Source organism: Moschus berezovskii, chromosome 8, assembly GCF_049115385.1.
Source record: "Moschus berezovskii isolate FMDL1 chromosome 8, NW_MosBer_1.0, whole genome shotgun sequence".
In the NCBI taxonomy this organism is placed as follows: domain Eukaryota; kingdom Metazoa; phylum Chordata; class Mammalia; order Artiodactyla; family Moschidae; genus Moschus; species Moschus berezovskii.
The window spans coordinates 19,842,304-19,858,266 of NC_142467.1; the positions used below are offsets into that span (position 1 = coordinate 19,842,304).

Consider the following 15,963-nt stretch of genomic DNA (forward strand, 5'->3'; position numbering starts at 1 on the left):
ATACACAACCATCTTGAAGAATCAAAGGAAATTATTTCTGAAGGGTCAAGACTCCTTTATGAGATCTTACCAGATTCTTGCTTTGCTTTTAATATTTTAATCTACATATGAATGTTCTTCCTCATCTATTTTATTTGAGGAAGATACATCTCATGTATTTTAGTTGCCAATTTGCCACTTTCAGTGTTCCATTGTATATTTTAAAATCCATTCTACATGTTTCTGAATGATACTATGAGATCCTGAGACTTTGGTATTTATCTCATTAAAATGATTCAGGTATCAATATTCTCTTTTTTAAATATAAGAAATGATATATATTGAAATGGTAGATATTTAACATTAAAAATGATTAATTTTTAAATTATCAATAAAGTTAGAAATTTTATTTTTTTAATGTATATTTGTATCGATAGATTAAGTTGTGCTGTTATTAATATTATCTACAACCTCCAAAATCTCAGTGGATTAAGAAACAAAAGTTTATTTCTTGCTCACACTACAAGCCCATTGAAGGCTGTTTGGGGCTCTCTTTCACATCATACTCACTCTAGGACTCAAAAAAGTTAAAGTGTTAGTCGCTCAGTCATGTCCAACTCTTTGTGACCCCGTGGAGGCTGTCTGTGGGATTCTCCAGGCAAGAATACTGGAGTGGGGTTGCCATTTCCTTCTCCAGAGGATCTTCCCAATCCTGGGATCAAATCCAGGTCTCCTGCATTGCAGGCAGATTCTTTACTGTCTGAGCCACCAGGGAAGGCCCTAGAAGCCAAGCTAAAGATCACCTGCCAACTGGAATATTCCTATAGCTGCTCAAAAGCTTCCATCTGGGAGTAACACTCGACTTTCATTCACATCTCAATGGCCAAAATCAGTCACATGGATACACCTAACACCAGGAGACCTGCAAAGCAGAATGCTGGAAATACCTGGTGAAGAGTCACTGTATGCTAGTCATAACTATTACATTAAAACTCTACCATACACAACAGATTTAGGACTAATAGAAACCATTTTATATGAATCTTTATGGCCTTACCAAATCTCCCTAATATTAACAAAATGCCAAAGTTCTTTCTTTCATAGGCATCAAAAAACCAAAATTCTTATGTCAACCAATACCCATACTAATAATAAAGCGATAAAACTGTCACAAAGTGATTAAGAAAATTAGCTGAAGGAGAGGAGATTTGATCTGAGCATTACAGGAAGTGTAGATTTGTACTGAAGTATCAGGAGGATATTCGAGACAACAGGCGTGGCCGTGAGAAGGGACAGAGAAGTGAAAATAAACAACTGTTGAGCATGAATTACGTAAAACAACCTAGATCATCGTTTCCCTGCCCTGCAAAAACAAAATTTGAGAAAAAAGTATGTGTGTGTGAGTGAAAGAGAAAATGAGAGAGAGAAAGTGTGTGTCTCTGTGTGTGTCTGCATCGTGTTTTTGTGAAGGGAGAACTAAGAGAGGTGTGGAGGTGGAAAGAAGGCAACCATCAAACTCGACTTACACTTTTCCCAAGCAAGATCTCTTCAAAATTCTGCCATCAACAAGCAGCATTCGATGAAGAATGAACATCTGATCACAAAAAAAGCAAAAACAATCTCAATTTTTAAAAATTTGAATACACTATTCTAGCCACATTTTCCATGTTCTTATCATTTTACTATGGGCCAGTGAAAACTCTGTCACAAGCCAGCTTCTGTGAGGAACTGACCTGAAAACAGAGTCCAAATTGAGATGAATGAGAAAGTCAGCACGTCTTCAAAACAAGGCAGAGTGATCTCCCCTGGTGGGAAACCAGTAACTACTGTACGTTTCTGAGTAGAAGGCCAACTAGAATTAGGGTGGGAGGCTGCAGGGGCGTTGTAGAAGAAAGAACATATAAAATGACCTACAGTAACCCAGCAAGACACAGGAGCCTGGATTAGGATGCAGACAGAAGAGAGGCATGGTGGAGGGAAACCAAAAAGAGACCTTTAAGATAAACCTGTTCTCTCCTGGCAGGCTACAGCCCACAGCATAGCACACAGTCTGACACGACTGAAGTGACTTGGCATGAACACCCCCGCTGCTACCTCCCACCTCCCTATCCAGGAAGGTTTTCTTTCAATGATTTGTATAACAGAGTTCTTGAATATCTGACACCTCAACATGTTCCACGAATCTTGAAAAAATGCTATATAAACAAAGCTTTAACTGGGCAATTAGAAAGCATTTCAACACCCTCCACAGTTCTGGGACTAACACAGAAATGTTCCTCTCCTAGAGTTGGCCCCAGGGAAATGCAGCAAACTAACCTAATGCTAACCTTATTTGTGTTTTTACTTTCATTGTGACCCATTCAACCACATCATCCTATGAAAACAATACTACTTAAGCACTAAATCCCCGGTCAGGAAGATCCCCTGGACAAGAAAATGGCAACCCACTCCAGTATTCTTGCCTGGAGAAGTTCACGGACAGAGGAGCCTGGCAGGCTACAGTCCATGGAATCAGTCAGACATGACTGAGCGACTAACTCACTTTTTCTCACTTTTAAGCACTAAATGGTTAGTTACTTATACATGTGTCACTTCTTGCCTGGAGAATCCCAGGGACGGGGGAGCCTGGTGGGCTTCCGTCCATGGGGCCACACAGAGTCGGACACGACTGGAGTGACTTAGCAGCAGCAGCAGCAGCACTCTGGAGAAAGAGGGCATTACTTAAACTATGAGTATTTATCAGGAGTTATTAAAACCAAGAGTACATTTTCCATCAAGATTTTAACCTAACTTTAAATCACAGTGTTGTCCTTTGAAGTAAAATAATACTTTATACTTATCTTTAAAAAAAAACAAAAATTGTTCTACTTTAACTTTTAAAAACATATTTCTTTATACAGGGCATTCTTCTCCACTGCAAATAAACTGAGAGATGCCTTAATTTTTTTTTTTAATTTTTTAATTGGAGGATAATTGCTTTACAGAATTTTGTGGTTTTCATTCACACATCATGTCCCCTCCCTCCCAGACCTCCCTCCCATCTCCCTCCCCACCCCACCCTTCAGCCTGTCTCAGAGCCGCTGTTTGAGCTCCCCGAGTCATACAGCAAACTCCCACTGGCTACTGCTTTACACGTGGTACTGTAAATGTCTATGTTTCTCTCCCCACACCTCTCCCCTTCTCCCTCCTCCCCTCCCACCTTGTCCGTAGGTCTGCTCTCTATGTCTGTTTATCCACTGCTGCCCTGAAAATAAATTCATCAGTGCTCTCTCTTCAGATTCCACATGTATGTGCCAGTATACGATATTTATATTTCTCTTTCTGACTTACTTCACTCTATAGCATGGGCTCTAGTTTCATCCACCTCATTAGAACAGATTCAAATGCACTCCTTTTTACGGCTGAGTAGTATTCCATGGTATATATTAAGCACCTATGAACAAGGTACAATATTATTTGGCATATATTTAAACTTTATACACATAGTATTCTATTGTACAGATGCTTCCCCTTTTGCCTTTTCGTCTAACATAATAATGTTGGGATTTAGCTACACACTGACACATATGACTAAAGGTCACTCAGATTTTCTACCACATTCAGTTCAGTTCAGTTCAGTTCAGTCGCTCAGTCGTGTCCGACTCTCCGCGACCCCATGAATCACAGCACGCCAGGCCTCCCTGTCCATCACCAACTCCCGGAGTACACTCAAACTCATGTCCACAGAGTCGGTGATGCCATCCAGCCATCTCATTCTCCGTCGTCCCCTTCTCCTCCCGCCCCCAACCTTTCCCAGCATCAGAGTCTTTTCCAGTGAGTCAACTCGTCGCATGAGGTGGCCAAAGTATTGCAGTTTCAGCTTTAGCATCAGTCCCTCCAATGAACACCCAGGATTGATCTCCTTTAGAATGGACTGGTTGGATCTCCTTGCAGTCTAAGGGACTCTCAAGAGTCTTCTCCAACACCACAGTTCAAAAGCATCGATTCTTCGGCGATCAGCTTTCTTCACAGTCCAACTCTCACATCCATACATGACCACGGGAAAAACCATTGCCTTGACTAGACGGACCTTGGTTGGCAAAGTAATGTCTCTGCTTTTTAATATACTATCAAGGTTGGTCATAACTTTCCTTCCAAGGAGCAAGTGTCTTTTAATTTCATGGCTGCAATCAGCATCTGCAGTGATTTTGGAGCCCAGAAAAATAAAGTCTGACACTGTTTCCACTGTTTTTCCATCTATTTCCCATGAAGTGATGGGACCAGATGCCATGATCTTTGTTTTCTGAATGTTGAGCTTCAAGCCAACCTTTTCACTCTCCTCTTTCACTTTCATCAAGAGGCTTTTGAGTTCCTCTTCACTTTCTGCCATAAGGGTAGTGTCATCTGCATATCTGAGGTTATTGATATTTCTCCCGGCAATCTTGATTCCAGCTTGTGCTTCTTCCAGCCCAGCGTTCCTCATGATGTACTCTGCATATAAGTTAAATAAGCAAGGTGACAATATACAACCTTGACGTACACCTTTTCCTATTTGGAACCAGTCTGTTGTTCAATGTTCAGTTCTAACTGTTGCTTCCTGACCTGCATACAGGTTTCTCAAGAGGCAGGTCAGGTGGTCTGGGATTCCCATCTCTTTCAGAATGTTCCACAGTTTCTTGTGATCCACACAGTCAAAGGCTTTGGCATAGTCAATGAAGCAGAAATAGATGTTTTTCTGGAACTCTCTTGCTTTCTCCATGATCCAGCGGATGTTGGCAATTTGATCTCTGGTGCCTCTGCCTTTTCTAAAACCTGCTTGAACATCTGGGAGTTCACGGTTTACATACTGCTGAAGCCTGGCTTGGAGAATTTTGAGCATGACTTTACTAGCGTGTGAGATGAGTGCAATTGTGCGGTAGTTTGAGCATTCTTTGGCATTGCCTTTCTTTGTGATTGGAATGAAGACTGACCTCTTCCAGTCCTGTGGCCAGCGCTGAGTTTTCCAAATCTGCTGGCATATTGAGTGCAGCACTTTCACAGCATCATCTTTCAAGACTTGAAATAGCTCAACTGGAATTCCATCACCTCCACTAGCTTTGCTAGTAGTGATGCTTTCTAAGGCCCACTTGACTTCACATTCCAAGATGTCTGGCTCTAGGTCAGTGATCACGTTATCGTGACTATCTTGGTCGTGAAGATCTTTTTTGTACAGTTCTTCTGTGTATTCCTGCCACCTCTTCTTAATATCTTCTGCTTCTGTTAGGTCCATACCATTTCTGTCCTTTATCGAGCCCATCTTTGCATGAAATGTTCCCTTGGAATCTCTAATTTTCTTGAAGAGATCTCTTGTTTTTCCTATTCTGTTGTTTTCCTCTATTTCTTTGCATTGATCACTAAGGAAGACTTTCTTATCTCTCCTTGCTATTCTTTGGAACTCTGCATTCAGATGCTTATATCTTTCCTTTCTACTACATACACATCACTTATCCACACTTTTATTATTGGAATTAGATATTTTTCCATACTTACGAACAATGCTGGCATCAACCTTCTTGCCCCAATCTCCTTGTGCCCATGCAAGACTTTGCTGAATTCCACATTTTGAGGTACATCACTGACTTGCCACAGTCTCTCATTAGTGGTATGGGTTCTTTGTTTCTCTTTCTCACCAAATTTTTAAACGGAATTTTCAAATCATATGCCAGTCTGATGAGTGTGAAATAGTATTGCAATGAGTTTTTATTTTTCCAAATTACAAGTGAGTTTAAGCATCTTTTCCTGGGTTAGTGGCCAGTTTTTCCCTTCTATGAAATGCCTTTTCCTATACCTATCAATATCTCTATCAGGTTGCTGATCTCTCTATTATTGATTTTGTAGGATTCTTTGTATATTTGGAATACCATTCCTTTGAAAGTCAGGAATAAGTATTGGAAACATCTTCTTTCCATCTGTGGCTCCTATTTTTACTTTTTAATGCTTTCGAAATGTACATAAAGTAATATTAGGAATATCTACCAGGCAGGTTCATCTCTTCTGCTTTATGGTTTGTACTTTTTGTATCTTGTGTCTTGTTTAAAATAATAATCACTATTTTATGGGTGAAAGATATTTCCTTATATTTTATTTAACAATTTTTAAAGCTTTTCATGCACATTTAAGGCTTTAATATGCCAAAAATATATATTTGAGTATGATGGTAGGTAAAAATCTAAATTTTACTTTGGTGTGATAAAAAATCTATTGGTGTGATAAAAAATCAATGTGCCTCTGGAGCCAGACCGCTCCTGTTGAGTCCTGGCTGTCACTTTCCAGCTATGAGACCCTGGCCCTATTACTAAACCTCTCTGAGACCCAGTTTCCTCACTGGTGAAAAGATTAAAATGATACCTACCTCACAGGACTGTTGTGAAGAATAAACGCATTAATTAATATTTCTAAGGCATTTAAGAAGTGCCAATAGATGTGACTCCATTGTCTTCTGGCATCCAGCATGGTAAAAGAGAACTCCTGTCAATCGTTGACTGTTTAGAAGCCAAGGAGACTGGATATACTCATGCTAAGCGTGGACTGACCCAACTCCCAGGATTCAAAGTCTCGCCTGAACCCACTACTTTCTGGCTCTCTCCTGCCCTCTCAGCCACTGGCCTCACTCCCTACGTGCACTCAGCTTTCTCAGTTCCATCTAGAACTGTGGTACTGAAGAAGACTCTAGAGAGTCCCTTGGACTGCAAGGAGATCAAACCAGTCAATCCTAAAGGCGATCAAGTCCTGAATATTCACTGGAAGGACTGATGCTGAAGCTGAAACTCCCAATACTTTGACCACCTGATGCAAAGAACTGACTCACTAGAAAAGACCCTGATGCTGGGAAAGATTGAAGGCAGCAGGAGAAGGGGACAACGGAGGATGAGATGGTTGGATGGCATCAGCGACTCAACGGACATGAGTTTGAGTAAACTCCGGGAGTTGGTGATAGACATGGCAGCTTGGCGTGCTGCAGTCCATGGGGTCGCAAAGAGTCGGACTGAACTGAGCGACTGAACTGAACTGAACTGACTGAAGAGGAAAAGGCTGCAAGAAAAAATACACTCATAGAAGTAGGTGTAAAAAGCAGAAATTTTATAGGTGGGGAATGTTTACTATTTCTACAATTTCCAAGTATCCTAAAACAAATATACATGATTTTAATAAACACGAATGTTATATATTATTATTCATTTTAAAGCCACTGTTGGCCACTCATATGCTATTTTAAAAGTCTATGCTTGTGGGACTTCCTGGTGGCCAGAGGCTAAGACTCCATGTTCCCAATGCAGGGGATTCAATCCTCGGTCAGGGGACTAGATCCTACATGTCACAACTAAAAATTCACAAGCCACAACTAAGCAACTAAAGATCCCACGTGCCACAGCTAAGACCCAGCACAGTCAAATAAGTAAAAATCAATATTACAAAAAAAGTCTGTGCTTATGATCAGCTGAAATGTGTCACAGGCTTCATAAATGATAAATTAAGTCACTATTGTGGTTTAGTTTCAGTTAATTAGAAACACTTCTAATCCAAAGAACTTAATTAAAAACAAGGATTAAATCAGATCCAACACATATTATACATTATTTCACCATTATAAACTATAAATTATTATAGATCCCGATTGACTACAGGTAATTTTATACAGATTTAAGTAATCAATCATATTGAAAATGCTAAGGATCATTCTGTTAGCAATAGCTCACTTCCAGAATTTACCAATGAAAATTTCTATTTCAATAGGTGAAACAATATTTTGGAAAAATGTCTGCCCTGAGTGGATATTTACCTGTTGTTCAGTCACTAAGTCATGTCCAACTCTTTGCAACCCCATGAACTGCAGCATGCCAGGATTCCCTGTCCTTCACTATTTCCCTGAGTTTGCTCAAAGGCATGTCCATTGAGTCAGTGATGCCATCCAACCATTCTCAACCTCTGTGGTCCTCTTTTCCTGCCTTCAATCTTTCCCAGCATCAGGATCTGTCCCAATCAGTCGACTCTTTGAATCAGGTGGCCAAAGTATTGGAGCTTCAGCATCAATCCTTCCCATGAATAGTCACTGATGATGTCCTTTAGATTGACTGGTTGAATCTTCCTGCAGTCCAAGGGACTCTCAAGAATCTTCTCCAACACCACAATTCAAAAGCATCAGTTCTTTGGTGCTCAGCTTTCTTTATGATCCAGTTCTCACATTCATACATGACTACTGGAAAAACCATATGGACTATATGGACCTTTGTCAGCAAAGTGATATCTCTGCTTTTTAATACACTATGTTTGTTGTAGCTTTTCTTACAAGAAGCAAGCATATTTTAATTTTATGGTTGCAGTCACTATCCGCAGGGACTTTAGAGTCCAAGAAAATGAAATCTGACAGTTTCCACATTTTCCCCATCTATTTGCCATGAAGTGATGGGACTGGATGTTGTGATCTTTGTTTTTTGAATGCTCAGCCTTAAGCCAGCTTTTTCATTTTCCTTTTTCACCTTCATCAAGAGGCTCTTTAGCTCCTCTTCACATTCTGCCAGTAAAGTGGTATCATCTGCATATCTGAGGTTACTGATATTTCTCCCAGCAATCTTGATTCCAGCTTGTGCTTCATCCAGCCTGGCATTTCACATGATGTACTCTGCATGCTGTTCTCCGATAGCTCAGTTGGTAAAGAATCCACCTGCAAGGCAGAAGACCCTGGTTCAATTCTTAGGTCGGGAAGATCCACTGGAGAAGGGATAGGCTACCCACTCCAGTGTTTTGGGGCTTCCCTTGTGGCTCAGCTGGTAAAGAACTCGCCTGCAATGTGGGAGACCTGGGTTCAATCCCTGGGTTGGAAAGATCCCCTGGAAAAAGGAAAGGCTACCCACTCCAGTATTCTGGCCTAGAGAATTCCATGGACTGTATATAGTCCATGGGGTCACAAAGAGTCGAACACAACTGAGCAACTTTCACTTTCACTTCACTCTCCATAGAAGTTAAATAAGCAGGGTGACAATATACAGCCTTGACGTACTCCTTTCCCAATTCTGAACTAGTCCATTGTTTCATGTCCAGTTCTAACTGCTGCTCCTTGTCCTGCACAACAGGCTTCTCAGGAAGCAGATAAGGTGGTCTGGTATTACCATCTCATTAAGAATATTCCAGTTGCTATGATTCATGTAGTCAAAGGCTTTAGCATAGTCAATGAAGCAGAAGTAGATGTTTTTTCGGAAATCCTTTGTTTTTTCTATGATCCAGCGTATGTTGGCAATTTGATCTCTGATTCCTCTGCCTTTTCTAAATCCAGCTTATACATCTGGAATTGCCAGTTCAAGTACTGCTGAAGCCTAGCATGAAGGATTTTGAGCATAATCTTGCTAGCACATGAAATGAGTGCAATTGTACGATAATTTGAACATTCTCTGACATTGCCCTTCTTTGGGAATGGAATGAAAACTGACCTTTTTCCAGTCCTGTGGCCAATGTTGTTTTCCAAATGTGCTACCATAATGAGTGCAGCACTTTCACAGCATCATCTTTTAGGATTTGAAATAGCTCAACTGGAATTTCATCACCTCCATTAGCTTTGTTCATAGTAATGCTTCCTAAGGTCCACTTGACTTCACACTCCAGGATGTCTGGCTCTAGGTGAGTGACCACACCACAGTTACGACCTCTATATATAGAAAATAAAAGTCTTAACTTTAAACTTGTTCTTTACAATTAAAAAGTATACATGCATGATTTAAATTTTCAAACAGTATAAGAAGGCACATAGTGAAAAATCAGGCTTATGGAACACCTATCCCCAACTCGTACCCAAGTACTAATAGTTTCTTGAATGTCACTCCCCAAAAATGTAGATACATTTTGCTTCTGTGTTGAAAAAGACACTGCCAAGTGATTCTTTTCTTTTCACCTAATGCTGCTATTTATGGCATGATTTATTAGTTTTCCTGTGCAGAATCCTTTCCACTTCCCCATGCCTCTCCTGCCTGGGCTGTAACCAGGGCCTTGATGCCAGCTGGTAGAGGCCACAGCTGTTGAAGATCCTAGCAATGCCTCCACCTCTCAGGCCATCTCCTCACACAGTCTTGATTTCCTTTCCCCCAGCACTGGAGACTTCTCCAACTCTTTCCTTTCAACAAGAAAGAGTATACTACTCTTTCCTTTCAACAGGAAAGAGTATACTGACAAGCTCTTCTTAAAGGCTGGTAGGTGCTAGACTAAACCATTTATTTGACTATACATTAAGTTTGGGTGTTGAGCATTTCTAGGTCTAGTGCTTATTTTGTGTTCTGAAGTTGCCACTGCAGAGTTAGTTTGGCAGTGAGGAAATGGCAACCCACTCCAGTACTCTCGGTTGGAAAATCCCATGGAGGGAGGAACCTGGTGGGCTACAGCCCATGGGGTCGCAAAGAGTCGGACACAACTGAGCGACTTCACTTTCACTTACTTTCAAGATCTGTGCAGCCCCAGGCAAAATGAAAGCCACCACTCATTCACCTTTCCAAGCAAGAGGGAGGATGAAACGGTTGGATGATGGCATCACCAACTCAATGGACATGAGTTTGAGCAAACTCAGGGAGATAGTGAAGGACAGGGAAGCCTGACATGTGTGCGGCAGTCCATGGAGTCACAGAGTCGGACACAACTGAGTGACCGAAAAACAACCTGATTAGTACTCACAGCGTCTCAATACAGCATTCCAGGCAGGAACTCCCACGTGACCACAAATGACCGGTAAGATAACACTCTCCCATGTTTAGGTTAAAGCCCAGAAGAGGCAAATTTCATTTTTCCACAGTGACAAGTCTTTCTCATTATAAACAAAGCAATTCAACTATTTTGCTCTTATTACCTTTTCTGGGGTTTTTTAAAACTTGATTTTTGATGGATATAATATTTTTAATTTATTCCCCAACTATGAAGTTTTATTATCTGTTTTCAAGTATAATATTAATCATCTCTACAGTTTAATTACTGAGTTTTCATATCTAATCCAAATAAATCTATTTAAGTAATCGATCTGTGATCAGGGCTTTGCTGAGTTGATTGGGTGAATTTATCTGTGATCTCATTGGTAAAATACAGTACAGACATGTACATTTATAAGATTATCAGGTGGGGTAGTTGTGCTTGCTGTGAAATAATATTGTGCATTCTTATAAGGATGTATGCTGCTGCTGCTGCTGCTGCTAAGTCACTTCAGTCGTGTCCGACTCTGTGTGACCCCATAGATGGAAGCCCACCAGGCTCCCCCATCCCTGGGATTCTCCAGGCAAGAACACTGGAGTGGGTTGCCATTTCCTTCTCCAATGTGTGAAAGTGAAAAGTGAAAGTGAAGTCGCTCAGTCGTGTCCGACCCCTAGCGACCCCACAGACTGCAGCCCACCAGGCTCCTCCATCCATGGGATTTTCTAGGCAAGAGTACTGGAGTGGCTTGCCATTGCCTTCTCCGAATAAGGATGTATACTTTTAGTTTATTGGAAGTATATAACTAGTCATCAAATATACCCTGGATTCTTAACATTAGAGGATAATATCTCAACCTAAAAAGGTGAATAAAAATTTGTTTATATTTTAGTGTAATTGAAATGGAAACAGACCTACCTGACAGGAGGATGTTAATTAAGTTTTAGCACGAGGTCCATTGTCTAGAGAATCCTGCTTTATTTAGGGCCCTAGTTTACATCATAGGGGAACTGCCTCTGCAAAGCACTTCCCAAAAAATAACAGGACTGAGTCTGACCCTTGTCAACAGCTGGAAGAGCTGGGCTTTGGAGTTAATCACTGCTCAATGTCTCACTAGCTGCATAATACTGAGTACATTATTGATCTTCAAAAGTCTCAGTTTCCTTGTCTGTAAGAAGGAAGTAATATCTCCTAACCTGCAAGAATGATGTCAAGATTAGAAACAGGTTTAAAAGAATTTCAAGACAAAGATTTTTTTGACTACTTATGAAGTTGCTGCCTCTCATGTCTTTGTTAGAACTGAAGCTGAGAAGGCAATATTGCACAGGCCTACGTGGGCCTGGAAAATCCCATGGACAGAGCAGCCTGGTAGGCTACAGTCCATGGGGTCACAAAGAGTCGGACACGACTGAGCAACTTTACTTACGTGGGGGAAGTGACTCCAAAGTTAATTAGCAAGATGTCTAAGACTGTGGAGTAGCTTCCTTCCTATCTGGTTTGACTCTCTGATCCAGGCTCTGAAACCCAGAAATTGGCTTGTTCTTTCCAGGTGGACATGATTCACCAGATGCTGATCTTTGGGGATCTATGCACAAAACATTTCTTTCATTCTGTCACTGGGGGTCCATTGAGGCTTCCCTGCTGCTCTGGCACCTACAACAGTAGATGCTGTCACTATGCTTTATTCTCTGTTTAGCTTTTTTCACTACTGGCAATTACACGTTAAGCTGATAGGTTAACTTGCTCATTCTTTGACTCCACCGTTAAAAATATCAATTCTATGAGGGAAGACAATTTGTCTCTTTTTTTACCACGTGATCCTCGGTGCCTAGAAGAGTGGCTGGAACGTAGTGATTTCAACAAATAATTTAAGTGAACAAATGATTTAAATAACCGCACTCTGTGCAGCTGAACATAAAACTCAGCTCTGATTCAAATACTACTAAATTATTCACTCAAACAAAAATACTATTGGGCAATGTTGACTTTACTGAACATTTTGTATGGGAAATGAAGATAGGGTTTATATTGGCACTCTTCATTAAAAATTGCTCAACCTCACTCACAACAAAAAGAATATAAATTAAAGCTGGACTCAGAAGCTTGAGGAGGAGCAAAGAGAACTTCTCTGGGAGATGGGGGAGGCGGAGTGGGAAATGGAAGGGGAGACACAAAGCCCACGTGGAGAGTGGCAAGTCTTTATGTGGGAGTGAAGCAGCGCATGAGATGTTTACACACAGGGAATGATCAATTGGGGAAATCTGTAAGGATAATGAGAGCTAGCTTCTCACTGTCAGAGAAGGGAACTAAAAATAGGCTAAGGCAGAAAACTAAAATCAATCCCGTGGTGTCGGGTAAGAATTGAAAGCATGGTATAGACTCATAGTTTTTCCTATAGAGGTAAATAAACAAATATAGATGTGAATATGTGTCTGTTAAGGTGGCCTAGGAACAGAGACACCCCAATAGGAAGGAGCACGCCTAGTACCATATCTTAACTTCCATACACCACTCTCTGCTAAAAGCGTCCTTGAAGAAATTAGTAATTCCAAGTCTGGCTCAGAAAAAGTACAAGGTGGCCCTGGAACATCTCTTTGAATCAGAAAACAAGGAAATGCTCACAGAATGATAGAAGTAAGTCAAAAGGACAGAGGAGCCATGTTGAAGGAGCACCCACTCATCAAATCTAGGGTAATCTGACCAACAATATAAATAATGACAGTAACAGAGTATGATCTATTCAATATAATAGAAACCAATGAGTTCACAGTGATATAACTAAAAGAAACAAATTAGTAAAATCAAATTATAAAACTGAAAGAGATATTTATATAATCTCAAAAGGACCCTACCACAAAAGACATTAGCAACTGCAAAAGGAAAAGATTAAATTTACAATGGAGAATCCTGGCAGCCATGACTTCAATCAGATGACCAGAATGAACATCGTCATTAATGCAGTAACTCAAAATTATACACCATCTGATAGGTTACAATGAGAACACAGCGTTGCTTCTGTGATATCCCTGCCAAAGCTGTATAATCTGAGTTGAGTCAAAAGGAAACATCAGGCAAACCCAAATGAAGAGAAATTTTACAAAATATCTGGCCTTTCAAGATCATGAAATGTAAAGAAAGCAGAAGGAACTATTTCAGATTAAAAGAGGTTAGAGAGGCCCAGCAGCTAAGCACAACACGTGATTCTTACTGGATATTTTTTTCTATAAAGGACACATTATGGATAATAAGCTAAACATAAATGGAGTCTGAGGGTTAGATGGTAGTTATGTAGCAAAGCTAATGCCCAGATATTGATGGTTTTATTTTGGTTATAAAAAGAATGTACTTGTTTGTAAAATATATACCTAAGGTTTTCCAGAGTGCAGGAGTATCATGTCAGCAACTTACTATTAATAAGGAAAAAAAAAAAAAACTTTTCTGTAAGTTTGAGATAGCTTGAAGTTTTTGAAAAACTGAACTTGATAAAAAAAAACGCTAGACACCAAGATGCTATTTGTTACTTACCAGGTTTGTGGAAATATAAAAATCTAACATACACTGCATTGGCAAAGCTTTGGAAAAACAAGGGCTTTCATTTACTTCTGTTGGGAGTATCAATTGGTACAACTCCTTAGGAGGGAAATGTAGCAAAGTCAATCAAAAATTCCAACTGCATATATGTTGTCCAACAATACCAACACTGGGAATTCTTTCTGTGGGTATGTTTGTGCTAATGCAAAATAAGCTCCATGTGAAATGGCATGCTAAGTTGCTTCAGTTCAGTTCAGTCATGTCTGACTCTTTGCGACCCCATGAACCCCAGCACACCAGGGCTCCTGGTCCATCACCAACTGCTGGAGTTTACCCAAACTCATGTCCATTGAGTCAGTGATGCCATCCAACCATCTCATCCTCTGCCACCCCCTCTCCACCTGCCCTCAATCTTTCCCAGCATCAGGGTCTTTTCAAATGAGGTAGCTCTTCACATCAGGTGGCTAAACTATTGGAGTTTCAGCTTCAACATCAGTCCTTCCAATGAACACCCGGGACTGATCTCCTTTAGGATGGGCTGGCTGGATCTCCTTGCAGTCCAAGGGACTCTCAAGAGTCTTCTCCAACACCACAGTTCAAAAGCATCAACTCTTCTGCACTCAGCTTTCTTTACAGTCCAACTCTCACATCCATACATGACTGCTAGAAAAACCATAGCCTTGACTAGACAGACCTTTGTTGGCAAAGTAATGTCTCTGCTTTTCAATATGCTGTCTAGGTTGGTCATAACTTTCCTTCCAAGGAGTAAGCGTCTTTTAATTTCATGGCTACAATCACCATCTGCAGTGATTTGGGAGCCAAAAAAATAAAGCCAGCCACTGTTTCCACTGTTTCCCCATCTATTTGCCATGAAGTGACAGGACCGGATGCCATGATCTTAGTTTTCTGAATTTTGAGCTTTATGCCAACTTTTTCACTCTCCTCTTTCACTTTCATCAAGAGGCTCTTTAGTTCTTCTTCACTTTCTGCCATAAGGGTGGTGTCATCTGCATATCTGAGGTTATTGATATTTCTCCCGGCAATCTTGATTCCAGCTTGTGCTTCTTCCACCCCAGCATTTCTCATGATGTACTCTGCATGCAAGTTAAATAAGCAAGGTGACAATATACAAACTTAATGTACTCCTTTTCCTATTTGGAACCAGTCTGTTGTTCCATGACCAGTTCTAACTGTTGCTTCCTGACCTGCATACAGATTTCTCAAGAGGCAGGTCTGGTATTCCCATGTCTTTCAGAACTTTCCACAGTTTATTGTGATCCACACAATCAAAGGTTTTGGCATAGTCAATAAAGCAGAAATAGATGTTCTTATGGAACTCTCTTGCTTTTTCCATGATCCAGAGGATGCTGGCAATTTGATCTCTAGTTTCCTCTGCCTTTTCTAAAACCAGCTTGAACATCTGGAAGTTCACGGTTCACGTATTGCTGAAGCCTGGCTTGGAGAATTTTGAGCATGACTTTACTAGCATGTGAGATGAGGACAATTGTGCAGTAGTTTGAGCATTCTTTGGCATTGCCTTTCTTCAGGATTGGAATGAAAACTGACCTTTTCCAGTCCTGTGGCCACTGCTGAGTTTTCCAAATTCGATGGCATATTGAGTGCAGCACTTTCACAGCATCATCTTTTAGGATTTGAAATAGCTCAGCTGGAATTCCACTAGCTTTGTTCATAGTGATGCTTCCTACGGCCCACTTGACTTCATATTCCAGGATGTCTGGCTCTAGTTGCTTCAGTCGTGGACAACTCTGTGCGACC

General features: G+C 40.7%; 1 long non-coding RNA gene across 1 annotated transcript in view; it reads right to left on the reverse strand.

Annotated features, from left to right (window-relative positions):
* Positions 1 to 5,198: 5,198 nt before the first annotated feature.
* LOC148777027 (uncharacterized) overlaps positions 5,199 to 15,963 on the reverse strand; it is a 36,937-nt gene continuing 26,172 nt past the window's right edge. Inside the window, exons 2-3 of the long non-coding RNA XR_016038003.1 lie at positions 9,423 to 9,637; positions 5,199 to 8,659 (exon numbers count right to left, since the gene is read on the reverse strand). This is a non-coding gene — a long non-coding RNA (uncharacterized LOC148777027). The remainder of the gene's footprint in view (positions 8,660 to 9,422; positions 9,638 to 15,963) is intronic.